Below are 17715 nucleotides of genomic sequence, written 5' to 3'. Positions count from 1 at the left end.
CCTTCCTTACTCGAGTCACAAAGTTATTAATTTCAGCGCCATCTGTTAGTTTATCAGGGTACTTGATAGTCATAGCACGTATTTGAAAACTTAAAGGTGGAAACTTAACTCAATCGAATCGAATGTAGTAGCTACCTCCACTTTTAAGGGTTGAATTTTTATACCATAAGGGTCGAATTTTTATAGCCTATAACCTGGCCGGGGATTTTCTCGTCAGATTAGTAAAGTTTGCATAAAAATCCGTTCAGCCGTTCTCACGTGATGCGCGGTCAAATAAACGACAAACAGATAAACAGATAAACAGACAAACAGACAAAAAATCTAAAAACTGTTGGAACGTGTTCTGTTATCGATTCTAAGTATCCCCAGCCAACTTTTTTTCGAATATCTTCCATGTACAGACTTTCGACCCTCTTCAGCTTTATTATATGTATAGATATATAAACATTACAAGTATTTAATTTTATTTTTAACACAGTAGGTTCTCTATTTGAAGGGATCGCTAATGCGGATCGGAATTATTTCCAAATATCCCTGTCCATGATATAATCATTAACTTTATAATACGCCTTAGATATTAATGTCTTCTTGACAATGGATCTGAATTTTGTATCTGTTCCATTTATAATATTTTTTGGAATTTTATTTTAAAAACGTATGCAATTTCCCAGAAACGACTTTTTGGTTTTAGCCAGTCTGTAAGATGGAACTTTAAGCTTCCCTGTGTTTCTAGTAGCCTTTGGCTTATCGACGGTAGTGGGAAAATCACATATGTTCTTCCTAACATATCTACACGATTATTTCAAAAACATAAAGCGACGGCAGGGTTAGGATGCTGTTTCTTTAAAAAAAGATCTTAAAGATTCACGCGTCTTCAAATTATAAATTGCTCTAATTGCTCTCTTTTGTAAGATAAAAATTGACACAATGCCTGCAGCAGATCCCCATAAAATAAGGCCGTACGAAATAATGCTATTAAAGTAAGCAAAATACACCAACCGCGCCGTCGCCACATCGGTTAGCTGCCGTGTTTTCCAAACTGCAAAAGCAGCAGAGCTCAATCTACCCGCGATTGCTGTGACGTGAGGTCCCCACTGTAGTTTAGAATCGAGCGTTATTCCTAAAAATACTGTTGATTTTACAAATTCAATAGTTTGACCATTTAACTTTATATTAGAAACTGAATTCGAGTTACATGAATTTATCAACGAGAATTTAATACATTTAAATTTCTTTTTACCCGACTGCCCAAAAGAGGGTTATGTTTTTCGAGCGTATGTATGTATGTATTTAATGTATATATATATACATAAATATATCCTATATCGTCCTGAATTACAGATTTCTAGCATTGATAGTCCCTGAGCAAAGCCGCGGATGGACAGACAGACAGACATGGTGAAACTATAAGGGTTCCGTATTTGCCATTTTGGCTACGGAACCCTAAAAAAGCGCTTGCTGATACGCGTGGTCTCCATTCAATTATTCACTATCAGCCATCTGATCTCCGCGCTATGTTATTATAGTCTGTTCATTACCACATGCTCGCTAATTACTCCCAATTAAACAAAATTGACTTCTCTGCGTATGACAGGAAATTAGAGCAAAAGCTACTGACTTAATAAAGACTGAAGTACTCACGTTCTCATGATGTATTCGAGAGTGTGGCACGAGTCAATGAAATTAGATTACGTTGTACTACTCAGAATATTATAGAAGCATGTCGGCGTAATACTTTAAAAAAGGTCGTATTTCAAATAAATATGTGAATAAAAGTAAACCTTGAAGTATAGTTCAGGAAAGTCCACTTTGTAAGATTGCCGATCATGAGATGCGATTTTTCTTTTACATGGCGAGGATGTTTAATATTTAACATTATCTATAAAAATATGTACTTACATTCTAAGTGAAATGCTTGCCGTTATTTTTATTTAGGAAATAAAAAATACATATGAATACTTACCATCTACATAACTAATAACTACACTCCGTGAGCTCTTAAAAAAACCCTCGGATTAGAAGCATGCTTCGGGTATAGACGATGAGATACGATCGTGATATGTGGTTATGTTCTGTTATCAACTTGCGAAACTTTTCAAAGTTACCGTAAAAAGTTTTGTAAAGAATAACCATCAGTATAAAATAAACCTTACTATAATAATATTACGCTTCTTTATCTTTTTCTAATTTTAACACAATATGACTCTTTCTCTCACAGAAAAATTAAAATCAGCATTTTCGAATTCTTCCATCGTTCATTTAAATAGAGAACACCCCGCGTTAACACACTACTTTTATTTGGAAGTATATATAGAGCTGTTGTTATACTGTATCTACTTCTCTTGGGTATGTCAAATGGATTTTTTTGGTCTGCTTTCGTTTAATATTTTAATGTACTTTTCGAAATCCATATCATGCTTCTGTAACTCGGCCTTGAACCTTATTAAACTATATTACGATCAGCACTTTTCTTTTTTAGATATTTTGTACAGAAGTAGGGGTTTGGGAGATCTGGCGTCGAAATACGTATCGAAAATAAAAGACTCAACACTGCCTTGCTCGCTCGGAACGCTCCGACTGAAGTTTTTTAGTTTCTTTGAGGCGTGTTTGGACAGAACGCTACTAAACTATGAATTGGATGACAGATACAGTAAAATACAAAGATAATCAATACGGGAAAAGTTACCAAAATATGTATATGTCGGCGGTGATCGTAAAATCCAGATCACGAAATTCCTAGGCATATCGTGAAATAGCGCCATTTCATGAATTGGCTAAGGGACATCCGCCATATCGTTCAAAACTCACCGTTTAACGATTTGCCTAGTGACATACAGGCAGATCATGAAATTCCTAGGCATAATCATGAAACGCCGCCATTTCATGATTTGGCCAGTTTAGGCAGATCATGAAATTCTTAGCCATATCGTTCCTGGCACTTCACCGGCCGCGTTCTCGCTTCTGTGTTCACAATTCATACTATAACCACTCCTCGTTTCGCTCGTCGATGTGCGCGGTATAGAGCTAGGAATGCTCTAATCGCTCTGCCGTATTGTTTCTCAGGCACATCGTGATATGCCTGGCCAGTTTTTAGGCGTATCATGAAATGGCGCCATTTCGCGATATGCCTAGGAATTTCGTGATCTGGCGGATTTTACAATGGACCGCCGACATTTACACGATCTTACTCGTAATGTAAAGTCCATAAAGTCATGTATGTGGGAATGAGGGTAGATTTGTGGACGAATGGTTGATGTAAATGAATGCATTGAATGACCGAAGACTTCTGTGGAATGAATGAGACGAGCGAGTGAGTGAGTAAGTGTAAACAACAGTTGACAGATACTTTGATTGTTACTTGTCAATTCCAGTTTCAGTAGCAACAAAAGCAAAGTTGAAGAATAACATGATAGGATTCTTTTCTTAATCTACGTCCAGTTAATTAGTACATATTAATTTTAAAATCAGGTAAAGAAGTAACTTGTTACGAAACTAACATGTAGGTCCTGTGTCTATACTTGTTTCTTGTCTCTACTTCTATTTCAACTTCACCTATACTTTGAACTAAAACATAATACAAAAAAATAACTTAAACCTATAACTACAAACTAAGGCTTTAATCATCTAAATCTTGTCAATTTACTTTGATGTACTTACATTGCTGGCAATTATATTTTTGTTAGAAAGTTAACAAACTTTGTATTTTGAGCTTACCTATATTAGCGAATAAATGATTTGATTGATTGATTGAGTTTATTGATTAAATTAATGTCATGGTTAAGGTACAGAAATACGTTACTTTAACCTCCCTTAAATAAAGCCTGGCTGCCGGTAACACACTATACCATACTCTACGTGCCACGTGTTAAGCGTTTACTCCATATGCTGTAAGTTTTTGCGTATAGTGAATAAATGTTTAGACGACCAGATGGCCTAGTGGTTAGAGAACCTGACTACGAAGCTTGAGGTCCCGGGTTCGATTCCCGTGTCGGGGCAGATATTTGTATAAAAATACGAATGCTTGTTCTCGGGTCTTGGGTGTTTAATATGTAGTTAAGTATGTATCTATCTATATAATTATATTTATCCGTTGCTTAGTACCCATAACACAAGCTTTGCTAAGCTTACTTTGGGACTAGGTCAATTGGTGTGAATTGTCCCGTGATATTTATTTATTATTTATTTATTTATTTCTTTCTTTCTATATACAATCAACTAAGCATGTCTTACTTGATCAAACACTTAACAAATAGTAAACGCGCCTTCACTTTTAAACAAACTGTTTTGAGTTTTCTTTGTCTCTCTCTAATAAGAAGTAGTTTGATCGAAGTTCTTTCGAGTGTTTAGAAAAATACGTTGTAGACTGGAGCTGTCTTTATTTAAGGTTTCATTGTTAGTGCACCTGTTATAACAGTAATAGACTTGAATATAACGAATATATCCTCCTGCCGCCTAGTGTCGTATGTAGAACTTATTGTAAATGTGACATCGAACTCTTTCATAACTATCGTAAGTGACATAAAATTTCATGTTCATAAAAAAAATTGACTTAGGTTGCAGGAGGATGGATGGATGCAGGCCGCTTCCAAACGAAGCAACTGGAGGTCTAAGGGAGGGGAGGGTATCATTTGGCAAACAACGTTCAACAAATGATCATTTCACAAACAACGTTACGCAAACTATTCATTTCACAACGACTTCATATATCACAAACTGCTCATATCACAAATGATCATTTGATAAATATACTTTTAACAAACTTGTCACTTTACACACACATCATAATAAATCATAATTTATAAAATATCCTTAACCCAAACAACTAATTTTTCAAACTAGTTATTTCACAAAACATCAAATTATAAATGATTAGATATTTGACAAACTATTTACATAACATGTTTAAATTGGTAGGATTTGATTCTCTTGGCTCGTTTTTGTTTCCCCTAAGGTCGCGGTTCTCACCTAACTTAACCTACTGTCCTCGTAGCAATTCGTTTTTTCTTAGGTTCGCTGTTCTAACCTAACCTAACCTACGAGTAGGTACTTTACTGGCAGAAGTTCGTTTTTCTTAGGGTCTCACTCTCAGTTCTAACCTAACCTTCTTCTTACCCAAGTCAACCAGAGCTACAAGCATCTCTATAATTACTCTTACTAAAGTGTCTACAAAAATATGATGTATTTTATTAAACGTTTTTCTGCCAAACGTTAATTGGACAAACGTGGTTTTGACAAGTGACGAAAATAATAAATGAGTAGTTTGCCAAATAATCATTATGATGAGCTTGTGAAATCAAAAATTTGTGAAAGAAGGTGTTATAAAACGATTAATTTGTGAAATAAAAGTTTGCGAAACGTTGTTTGTTAATTGAATATTTGCTGAAACGTTTGTTGCCAAATGATTGGATACCATAAGGGAGGCCATGTCTAACAGTGGACGTCCTACGGCTGATATGACGACCATGAGGTTGTAAAGACTTATACCTAAGCAATCATCATCATCATCATCGGTTTCTCTTAGTCCACTGCTGGACATAAGCCTCTCCAGTTGCACGCTACTGACTGAGCACGATAGTCGGCCAGTCTCATCCAGTTCTTGCCAGCTACCCTGCGAAGATCATGACCACCTGAGAGCGTCTCACGCCACGCTTGCCTATTCGCGGTCTCAACTTAAGAACTCGTTTGCCCCAGCGGTTATCAGTACCACTACCATGAGTTTACAGTGACCGTACTCAATAGCGACGGCGTAAATTATTTGTATGGAGAGTTGTACAGCGCCTCTACATATAATTTACGCTGTCGCTATCGAGTACGGTCACTGTAAACTCATAGTAGTGGTACGGTTCTTCGGCTGATATGGCCGGCCCCCTGCCACTACAGTTTGCTTATCCTGTTAGCTATGTCGATGACTAAGATGACCTAAGCAATATACCTACAATAAGTCAGTCCAGAAGAACGCCATAGAAAACATTGCCCCAAGTCACGAAAAAGGTCATAATTGTATTTAAATCAATACTCAAGCTACGTGAAGAGATACAGAACAGTCAAGAAGTTACATTTGCAATTCATGAATGCTGAAACTTCCTTAATTGATTGTTTTGGGGGTTGACTAAGCCTCTTTTTTTCAGGGCTATGGTTGCGGGAGGCGCTTTGGTTAGAAACGATACGTAGATTTTAAAGAAGGGTTCTATTTTTATTGTTATTTTTTTTACTGAATAGGGGGAAAACGAGCAAACGGATCGCCTGATGGTAATCGATTACCGTCGCCCATGGACACCTGCAACACCAGAAGAGTCACAAGTGCATTGCCGGCCTTTTAGGTAGAAGTACGCTCTTTTCTTGATGGCTTGAAGGTCCTATCGGTCCGGGAATACCGCAGGCGACAAACCATTCCAGAGTTTTGCTGTTCCATAAGTACATTGAGATAAATCAAAAAGAAGCAGTAAAATTACAAAATTGGAAAGAAAATATTTATTACACTAACAGTTTCAGCATCCGGTGGGCCCCAAACTAAGCTGAGCCTGTATCTTAAATCATAAACATAGTTTAAAACTATAAAAACCCACGCAACTACATTTTATTTAACAAATATTAATATTATAAATGTGAATGTACTTATATCATCGTTTGTTCGTGTCGTTTCCAAGCTTAATCACCTACAATCACGTTTTTTTTTAACCCCCGGCACAACAAGAGTAATGTTATAAGTTTAACTGTCTGTCTGTAGCATCGCAGCTCTCAAACAAACATACCGATTTGTAGTAGATAGTAGATCTTGAGAAAAATGATGATGAAATGAATGATGGTTGAGAAAAATCTTATCAGCCATTTTTGAGATATTTACTTTGAAATGACAATTTCGAAGGCTATTCCACTTTTAAGGAAGACAGACAGAGACGAAGCATTGGCCGGCCTCTCACTAGGTGGACTGACGTCATCGAGCGAGTTACGAGGGACAACTTGGTGGATGCAAGTGTCAAGTGTCAAGTTGTCATTTATTGGACATATTATAGTACTTTTCGGATAGGATGGGTACGGTGACACTTGCGTTTTTTCCATTCCACGCCATGAACGTTTCAGGCCAATAATTTATAAAAAAATATACTTACTAGCTTAAAAGATTTCGTAATAATAAACAAAAATCACTCACAAATGTATTATTATGTTTTAAAACTAAAAATATAAATTTTAATCTCGTCATTTTTCATCGCGTAAAACGGAACTCTATTTCAATAGAGCTTGACTTTGCTTATCGACCGAATCGATTCCACAATCTTGTCAAATCGTTTGACTCGCATTATCTGTCAATTAGTACGAGAGCGAAGGTCCTTAAATGCGTCTTTGTTTCGAGTGTCGTATTGTGCTTGATGTTTTGAACTGTTACTTTGTTATTCAATTTTGTTATTACGGTTTTTGTATTTTTTTACCGTTATTAGTTTTGATATAGTGCCAAAGAAGACCGCATGGTTTGTGAGATCCCGATATACAAGCAAAAGCGAAGCCGCAGGCAAAAACTACTTAAAAATATAAACTATCACTAATACAATCGATTGCACACCCTTAGCATATTTAATCGAGAATCGCAATAAATCGATTCGAATTTACATTGTCACAACCCTTTAATTGCTTAATGACATGTGTCACCATACTCATCCTATCCGAAAAGTACTATACAATTCAAAATTCAAATTCAAATGATTTATTCAGTAAATAGGTCGCAATGGGCACTTTTACACGTCATTTTTTAAACTACCAGCGCTTTCGGAAAGACCATCATTGCCAAGAAGAATGCGCCGCAAAAAACTTGGCAGAAAGTAATTTTTTCATAAAAAATAAAAAAATACAGACAATGCTCTGCGCAGGGGACGACACTAGCCAAAGATAAAACCGTAAAGAAACTGCCATGACAACGTCAGTTCTCTTTAAATTTTGTCGATATGACGGATTATGACCAAAGAGTATTAATACCTATAAAAATCATGATGAGTAACAAAATAAATGATATTTACATCTATAGTAGCGATAGAGCTATATTTCCAAAAATTTAATTGAAATGATATGATATTACGGCATCCTACGGACATTTAAGATACTCAAAAAACATAAACCATAAACATAATATGGTATGTGCTAGTGCTGCACTGACGGGATAAAATTGCAGTAATATTCCCTATCGCGACATTCCAAGAGGGCCTTTGTTCAAATGAACAGTGCACGCCTTCCAGCTGGAGATGAATGACACAAGTTTTTGGTAAAAAAAAAAAACATTTTTAATAAACGTTTTTGCTAACTGTCACCCAAACTAAATTTGCAATAACAAATTTCAAGTCGATGCCTTTAACCGTTGAAGAGTTCTATCCTGTGGAGACGATCCTGGCCGGACTACCAGGATGTCACTACCAGATTATTGTATTGTCACGCAATTTACATAAGGAAGCAAAATTTCAAGACAATCCGACTACTAATAGTTGATCGAATTTAAGTTGCAAGATTTGACCCGCACACAGATACAATATAATATGATGTATTCACCACCTGCTATAATTTATTCCTGACTTCTCCATTCATACCATTGTGGCGGATTTTACAATCGGCCGCCGACATATATATCTGTTGTCTGTACTGTTTGCTATATGTTGGTGTGAAGTAAAGAGTTAGTGTATTGTATTGTACATTGCAAGTTAAATGAATCTTTTAATTTTTAAAATAGTATATTTAATTCAATCGACGTTTATTTTTAATACTTTTTGTTTGCGTTCTTTCATATCAAAAGAGGGTCCCTAAATAAACTTTTTCAATCAGCAGCGAGCAAGTCTTAAGAGGATGTATTGAAGCAATCAGTACTAACTTAATTGAGGGGGAAATCTACTTCGGACGGGCGACGGTCAAAGGAAGCTTTGTAGCTTTTTAAAGCTGAACTATACCACCACCATAAAAACCATAGCGGGAATTCTAAAAAAATATATGTATATACAGGCTGGCTCATTTAGATCGGCATGGAAGTATAAAACATCTTCGTATGCCTTATAGTTTCAGAATTTCCCACGCTGGCCGATCTAAATGAGCCACCCTGTATACATCGCACTGCAGGGCACAGGCCTCCTCTTAGAATGAGAGGGCTTGGGCCGTAGTTCCCATGCGGGCCCAGTGCGGATTGGGAACTTCGCACACGGTAAAATTTCGTGGTAAACTCAAAAGTTGTAATTTCGCCACAATGCAATTTTGAAAGACTCAGAAGTGCGAGCCCTAGTTTAAACCCACGATTCTCTGCTTAAGAGTACATAGGTCAAACCACTGGGTCTATACCTACAATAGTTTAGGCCGTGAGTTGTCAGTCAGCCACGTTTCTCTTTGAGGAATAGACCATTATGTGTTTCTGGTGCCCTACCACGCTCTCTTAATACGATTCAGTTTAGGCTCTAAACTGAACTGCATCGCTATTTCGTACCACGGACGTTACTTTTGCGATTCAGTTCAAGCACGTTCAGCGACAGCGATCCAGACATTTCATCACTCACTTCAAGCGGTTTTTCGTACCATGACGCTTAACTGAGTGGGAATTAAATCGATATCAGTGTCAAATTTAGTGATTCAGTATAAGTACTCATTCTGTCATTCTTTTGGAATTTCAAGTGTTTTACTTGCAATATTTTTAAATTTCAAGAACTTTTAAATTTTTATTCAAGTTTTATAACTTTTCATAGGTACCCACGACATTGTGCTTCTGAACTCCTCATTGATAAAACTAATTTTTTAGTGAGAAAAGAGACTCGTGGATTAGTGACAGCGTAAACATTTTATTTGTAATCAACACAACGATTACTAAGAACATGGAATGACATAGAGTTATGGTTTTTCCAAAATAAAGAGGTTTTAGTATACAATATTTGGTTTGCATATAGCGGCATCTCTTTCGCGACTTAGCGTTTCAGTTACGGACCAGAGACAATATCGATCTTCATCACTTGAACCATTGAGACTCAGCTCTGAGAAATAAACGTCGTGGTTACAATTTCGACGATTCAGTTTAGGTGTCTAAATTGAACTGCTCTGCGTTTGGATCGTATATGAAAAGATCATGGTAGGCCCCCTGGTTCGATCCCCGGTTGGGGCAGACATTTGAATTAATCCGAATGTTTGCTCTCGGTATTTGGACGTTCAATATGTTTGTTTGTTTGTTTATACTCTTTATTGTAAAAAAAGGAAAAACAAAAAGGTTACAGAAAAAAGGTGTTAAGTACAATGGCGGACTTATCCCTGAAGGGATCTCTTCCAGATTGTTAGTACCTATGTATTTAATTTATCTATAAAGTACAAGTCAACGCACGTAAAAAGAGCTCTGGGTGGCTAGTGGTGGGGATACGTTTGCGCATCTGTCAACTAACAAGCCAATGGCGTGACGGCCGCGTTCGCGCTCCTACGCCCCCTCCCGCGTCCCCCACTGCTCCGCCGCCAATTTGGTCCGTATTTCACTCACTGCGCAGGTATATCGCCAGGAGCTCTTTTCACGTGCGTTGATTTGTATGTTCATTTGACTAGTTAGTACCATCAGCCCAATATGTCTACCACCTTAAAGTTGATAATCGTTTGCAAGTCATTAAACAATAATGCCAATAGACGTGTCTGTCAACATGAAAGTTCGACTTTAGCGACATATTCGTTTGATAGGAATTTGTTTAAAAAAATATAGACCACTTATTTGGCTGATAGTATCCATAATACAGCTTTGCTTTGTTAAGGACTTAAGTCCATTGGTTTTTTCTTCTTCTTCTCTTTTAAAATATGGCTTTTCTGTCCTAATTAATAGGACAATTTCACCAGTGTCAAAGTAAACTCTCTTTGAGAGGGACGTTGTACGGTGGTTTTAGTTTTTTGCAACTTGATAGTAAAATTCCAGAAACTACGTGGAGACAACTTGCTTATTCTAAAATGTCAGACACGAGAGCAATATAGAATTTTGTGATCACTGTTCACTGTTAATGTTAATCGTCGCATAAAACACTATCAACATTATACTTCAACTAGCCAAAGAAACAGAAATAGCAAAATTTGATATTGTCTACATCCGCCATGTTCAAATGCTACAAATCGAATCTCCATTGGTTTCCATGAGGGGTGCTTTACAGTCAGAATGTATATTCTATGATGATATCAAATGGATACACAATAAATCATATTGATATAAACTCCTTCGCAACAAGACTTGGTAGGTACTAAATACTGCAGCTAAAACTATTTAAGGGTGAATCCATAACATTGTTTCGCTCGGGGCTTTAATAGGGCATCGGGCACTTAATTTGATGGCCCGGTACATATGTCCATGGACCCGCCGTCTATTTAACAGCTCGTAAACTAGATGGTGTTTGAACGGTGGATATTAAACTATAATAGCGCTTCTGTTGGGTTAACAAGTTGTGTTAGATTTTTTTTTATTATTGCGATTTGCCACCTTTCTATTATCCTATATGTATTATAAATGTGAAAGTTTGTAAGTGCGTTTTTACTCTTTTTTTACACAAGTACCAGGCAAGGCAGCTAAGAAATAAACGTGACACGACTTACAATAATCGTTATAAATAAATATTCACAATTTATTTTTAAATTCGACTGCAAAACTCGCAACCCTTCATAGCTTGTATAAAAAAAAACATTTCCACGTAAGCATGCCTTCGTTAGTGAATACGCTATTTTGCGCCCAAGAGCGCCACGGTGGTGTAATTTGCGTGTTTTGTCGTCAATGTGCGTCTACTTTCAAAAGACGACTAGTTGGCGACGCTGCCAAGCTTTTGGTGGTCCGATTCATGAACTAAACGAGATACGAGTATTTTTTGTTTAGTTTAGTTGCATTTAACGTTACTGCTTTAATGAATACGAGTACAATCACTTTATTATACACCACAATATTCAGTACAGAAAACAGAGGTACATAAAAAACCTCCCATCCATTAATTATTTGCCATCCTCCTAATATTATAAATCCAAAAGTTTGTGAGAGTTTGATCACGTGCATGTGATGTATGTTACTGTTTTACACAAAAAGGTGGGATCAATGCAAAAAGATGTGGCTAGGCGAACCTTTTACGCTCATGTCATTTCAGTCAGATTTGAAAACTTAGGTAATAGAACGAAAAGTATGTATGTATGTATGTAAACTCTTTATTGTACAAAAGTAAATTAACAAAATGCAACTGACAAACTTAAGATACTTGTACAAAGGCGCACTTATCCTTTAAGGGATCTCTACCAAAAAGTTACTGAGCTCTTAGTATAGGTAGATTCATTCACGATGACGCGTGCCGTGGCTCTTATTACAATGTCATTAATGGCTAATTTTGACAAAATCACGCGTCTTCGTGAATGGCACTAGTGTAGGCATGCTAGAGATCGCTCTGAAGCGATAGGGCCGCCTACTTGTACTTGTACCGGTGATCTGGGACGCCAAGTCGCTGAACAAAGAGTACAGTAACAAAAATTCTTGAATAAACCACATCTTTTAACAGTTACTCATTTTTCAAATCATTGATTTTCGAATTAGCTTTTTATTTAATTCAAATAATAAGCCGTTCGTATTATAGCATATCTTTACTATTCACAGTTTACGCTACTCTTGTGCCTCACACCACACACCACTTCTCCAGCCGTACTCTGAACACAATACCTTCTTTGCAGCATTGCGAGGGATCGCAGCGGTCCGCGGTTCGCTTTCACTCCCTTGATGTATGAGTCACTTTTAGCTGACGACTTTGTGATGTGATGAGCCGACTTCGTGATGAGCGGTTGTGTCACTAATGAGCGTCTGATGGTACGTCCCACACGACTAGAAATATGAGGAATAAAAGGACATAGTCTAATATTTCATTACAGAATCAACGATGCCAAGTTTTACGATATTTCGACGCAGTGGCATGCATTAGGTACCTATGTAGCTAAGATCTGGAAGTCATTAAGGCAATCACGGCCAAAAGTCAAAGTCTTTTATTGTTAGTGAGGATTAGGTTACATTTGTTGGTAAAGTCACCAGCATTAATATCTGCCACAGCGGAGCGTGCAAAAATATCTGACTCGTCCTTCCGGCCCTAGAAATAAGGTCTTATCAGATATTTATGCACGCTTGTACTAATAACTATTTCATATACAGATATATTTACACCAGTTTTCTACCTTTTTAGGTGTACAAACACAAATATTGTAAAAGTACTCTTAAAAATATATATCCAATAGTCACATAACATAGGAATTAAAAAAATATTACTATACAATGAAAAAAAAACAGGCCATCCATGAATCTGCGATTTAAATACATTTAAAGTCATCAACATCCTGATTTCCCGAAAGAAATATATCTAGTTAATTGGTACCACATTCGTTTTAAAAACTGCCAACCTCAGCAGGAAAGAACACGTTTACCCTGGCATTTGAATAAAAAATTGTGTAAAAAAAATATTTAATGAGCACAAATATTGCCATAACGTCGAGATTCTCGAAGGAGCTTCCTTCATAATTTGCGTGGTTTCAGCCATTGACGTTGGAGAGAAAATTTATTCAGAATATAGGAAGAAAGCAGCCGTTCATACACCAGGCTACTCAAATCATTGAAAACCGTTTACTATCTTCTCTAATATATAAAAGTACCTGGGCGACCAAGCTCCGCTCGGGCTAAAACTCGGTAACCAGCGTTTTCCCAGAGATGAGACCAAGCTAGATCGAATTTTTCATCCCCGAAAACCTCTACATACCAAATTTCATTGAAATTTTGAACGAGATTCTGATTATATACATATATTATGTATATATACCTACCAGGTGGCCCCTTTAACAGGAGCAAAAAATTAAAACACAGTTTCTGCTACTCAAGTGGAACTACTTTAGTTCTGCCACTTTCAAAAGTTAAGTAATTTTATTATTATGTCTATTCAAAACAAATTAATTGGTATTTTCAATGTACGGCATCCAATAGCCTAAATGACATCGCCTGTCATGTAACAAAATGACGGATTTCGCAATACATTGCTTGTCCAATTATAAACTATTACAAAAATCATAGTACAAGTTATTTTCAAAAGTTGTAGAACTAAAGTAGCTCAAGATGAAGAGTGGAAGCTGTGGTTTAATGTTTTGCTCCAGTTACAGGACCCACGTTGTAAACAAGAATTGCTAATTTAAAGGTATTAGATAGATAGATTATCGTGTCACAGTGTTTGTGACCAGACTACTCCGAAACGGCTTGACCGATTTTTATGTTTTTTTTTGTGTATATTCGGTAGGTCTGAGACTAGGACGTAAACTATTGTTCATACTTCTACGCGGACGAAGTCGTGGGTAACAGCTAGTTCTTTGTAAATTTGTATTGCAGGTAGCTAATCGTTAAAAACTAAAATCGTCAGGTATCGATTTTGGTAGTATCGTAGTAGTGGTAAGTCGTATTGGTCGTTAGGTAGTTAGTAAATACTCTAGCATAAGTAGGTGTCCACTTTTGTACGTAAAGTAGTATGAAAAAGTATATAAGTAAAGGTGCTGATCGTACAAGAGGCTTTAAATGGAAAAATGGTTTGTAAATTACACCGCAACTTACATACCTAAACACTAAAAACCGGGCGAGAGAGTGTCGGACACGCCCAAGATAGGGTTCCGTAGCATTTCTAAGGATTTCGTATTATTTACGGAATCTTCCAAGTTTAGTTATATTTTATACCTTAGGCTGCTATTTACGCTTAAACAACTAATAATTCTCAAGCAATCTTAGTCGTTATGATTTTTTGTACCTACTTACAACCATTCTCGGTTTTTTTTTAATTTTTCCTCCCAACAGTTTAGATTTTAGAGGGAGGGGGGGGGCTCGATTTTAATGAAAATTTGCACTTTAAAATTGAATATTTCGCAAACAGATCACTGACACCCCATACTATATAGGGTTAGACGAGAAAAAAACACCCCCAATTTACGTCTATGGGAGCTATGTACCCTAAAATTTTGTTTAGATTTTTTATTTTACCTACTACTTGGTCCGCGTGACTGATTATAAAGGCTTGTAAAAACTATCTATTTTACTATTTAATAACGTACACATTTTTAAACTAAACTGGGTACCTCTTCGTGTAAAAATATGGAATTATTCAAAGTTTCAAACATAAGTACCACAGACTCTTATTCCGACGTAATAACATATTTTTGAGTGGTTCGAATAGATACTTATTTTTGCACTTGACTGTACATGCTTCACAAATACTTTACTCACATGCTTACAGCTTTCTATATCTACCTGCAATTATAATGCCATACTTATAACTTTTTTGTAATAGGTAGATAGAATGGCTTTCCTTTCAATATACATTTGATCGTATCGTAGGTATCGCAACCAACCATCGGAATGCAGGTAAAGCTACGGCATACAATAAGTATTCTTATATATCGCTTCTACTTTTTATCATGCAGTATAAATAAGTAATGTATATACTCTAAGGGTAGTTCCCTAAAATATTACCATCTACATTCTCTGTCGCATTTTCCAGTGCGCTTTCAAGAATGCCTCCTTTATATTTCAGACGTTACCTGCGTCAAGACGTCCATTGTAATCCGAATACTCCGGAAACGTGGAGGCACAAGTTAAATGTTGCCAGTAATATAAATGACAAAACGCCAAACAAACTAAAAGCATGGTGAAAAAGCTTTCTTTAAAATTGAGTTTTAGTTAAAAAATAAAATTTTATAGAAGATTTTTTTTGCTTTTACATTTTTTGGCATAATCTCGTATCCCATATTAGCGTTTGGCATAATTATCGTATCGCATAACCTCATTTAAACAAAATTCATATCGCTTAATGTTGTTTGGCTTAACACTTTATGTGGTGTAAGTTCTCTGTGTGTTTCGCTGTTATACCGGGTGTGGCCTGTAATATGAGCAAATAATTAAAACATAGATCATACTCGTCAAATTAAACAACATTAGTTCAACCACTTTTAAAAATATTTAGTTTTTAATTTTTATTACACTTTATAGTTTATTCGAAGAAGCAATGTAAAGCAAAATGGTTGATGTTTGTGACAGGCGACGTCAGTTGTGTTCTAGGATGGCGTACATTGATTGCAGTATTAAATTTGTACGAAAAAAGGAACATCTAAAGACTAATATTTTTAAAAGTCGCTGAACTACTTAATGTTGTTCAGTCTGACGAGTACGGTCTATGTTTTAATTATTTGCTCGTATTACAGTTACACCCGGTATATAGCCAAATTTTACCTACTTTGCCGGTACCATCTCGTTTCTTTGCGATATCATAGTAATAACCTAACCTATTTTTCTGTTATCAATTCGTTTCTGTGAGTTTCTTGGAAAAATAGTGCGATAATTTCGTCTTAATTCTGAGCCTACCGGGATTCCACCCTGACTCCCTGTCTTCAGATTCCTCTAGGTTTGATATAATTGAAATAAGAAAAAAACCCGTCAAGTCTGAAAACTTCCAACCCAACCCACTTTAAATTTTTATATGTCTCTCAATATAATTATGTATTCCACATTCGACCTCAAATATGTGATACAAATAATACTCAAGGACCTTGTCAGGATTAGTGTCATACACCCTTTTCATATGTCATACACTCTCATACAATGTTGCGACGAAAATGATACCTATTGGAAATAAGTACAAAGAACTCTTGGGTCGGCCTCGGGGGACAAACCCGTATTCATGGAGTCACTGGAATCCTTACTTTATTTCGAAACATCTAAAATCTAAAATGGTGCGAGGGAATTTAAGGGGGCTGCCTACATGTTGGTTGATACGGGTCGCGGCATTGTATCGATGTAATTTAAAGTTTTTGTCATCGCAATTCTATGTAGATGGATAATTTGGCATCTAGTTAACTTAAGTATTTTTTAATACTTGCATCGCTATCAATTACAGTACCCATTTAATTGGGCACGTTCCGTTAATTTAGGTTGATTTAATTAAAAATAAAAATTGCTATATACCATTAGCAAATGTCATTGTGAAAAAATTTCAATCCCTTAATTTCGCTGATGAAGCGAGATCTAATTGAAAACAAAGTTTACTCAAAGCTCCTTAGATCCTATACTCAGTAATGCACATCATTCTTCTTTGCTTAAAATTATTTGTAATGTTAATTGCAAGTAATAATACAATTGGCAAGTTTTCTCTGTTTCAAATTCCACTACTTGATTGATCTGAACGAAACATTAATCAATTCCTTAACTTATCTGTCAACATACTTAGGTATTTGAATACTAAACTATACTTAATCTTTCCCAATCACAAGCTCGTGGGTAAAAATTCGCCAAGTCGCACATTTAGAACAAATTATGCTAAAAAAATTGAAGAGCGTTATGCATGACAGGATTTTTAACTTCAAGAGCTTTGAAAGCTCTTGATTTCCAGTTAGTTCTTTCCTTTAATAGTGAAACCGTTTACGAACTTGGCATTTTTCACATTTATATTTTTGATGTAATAAATTTTAAGTTAACCCAACCACATACAAGTACGTAAATATCAACTTAGTAAAACACATAACAAAAATAACAAGTTTGCGAAAAAAAACTCAACTCGGAAAAGTTACACTCAATAAAACTCATCGTCAAAGCCAATATTGCCAGCGACAAAATGTCACCCGACCCAGCCAGGGTACCGCAAGTAGGTTATAAAATATGAATTCCTTTTTCGTTAGTAGCTGTCAACTGGGACATTTCGCTTGAGGAAGAAT

The sequence above is a fragment of the Choristoneura fumiferana genome, chromosome 6 (assembly GCF_025370935.1).
Source record: "Choristoneura fumiferana chromosome 6, NRCan_CFum_1, whole genome shotgun sequence".
Classification (NCBI taxonomy): Eukaryota; Metazoa; Arthropoda; class Insecta; order Lepidoptera; family Tortricidae; genus Choristoneura; species Choristoneura fumiferana.
The sequence above is the reverse complement of the archived record's forward strand: the minus strand, read 5'-3'. Positions refer to the sequence as shown.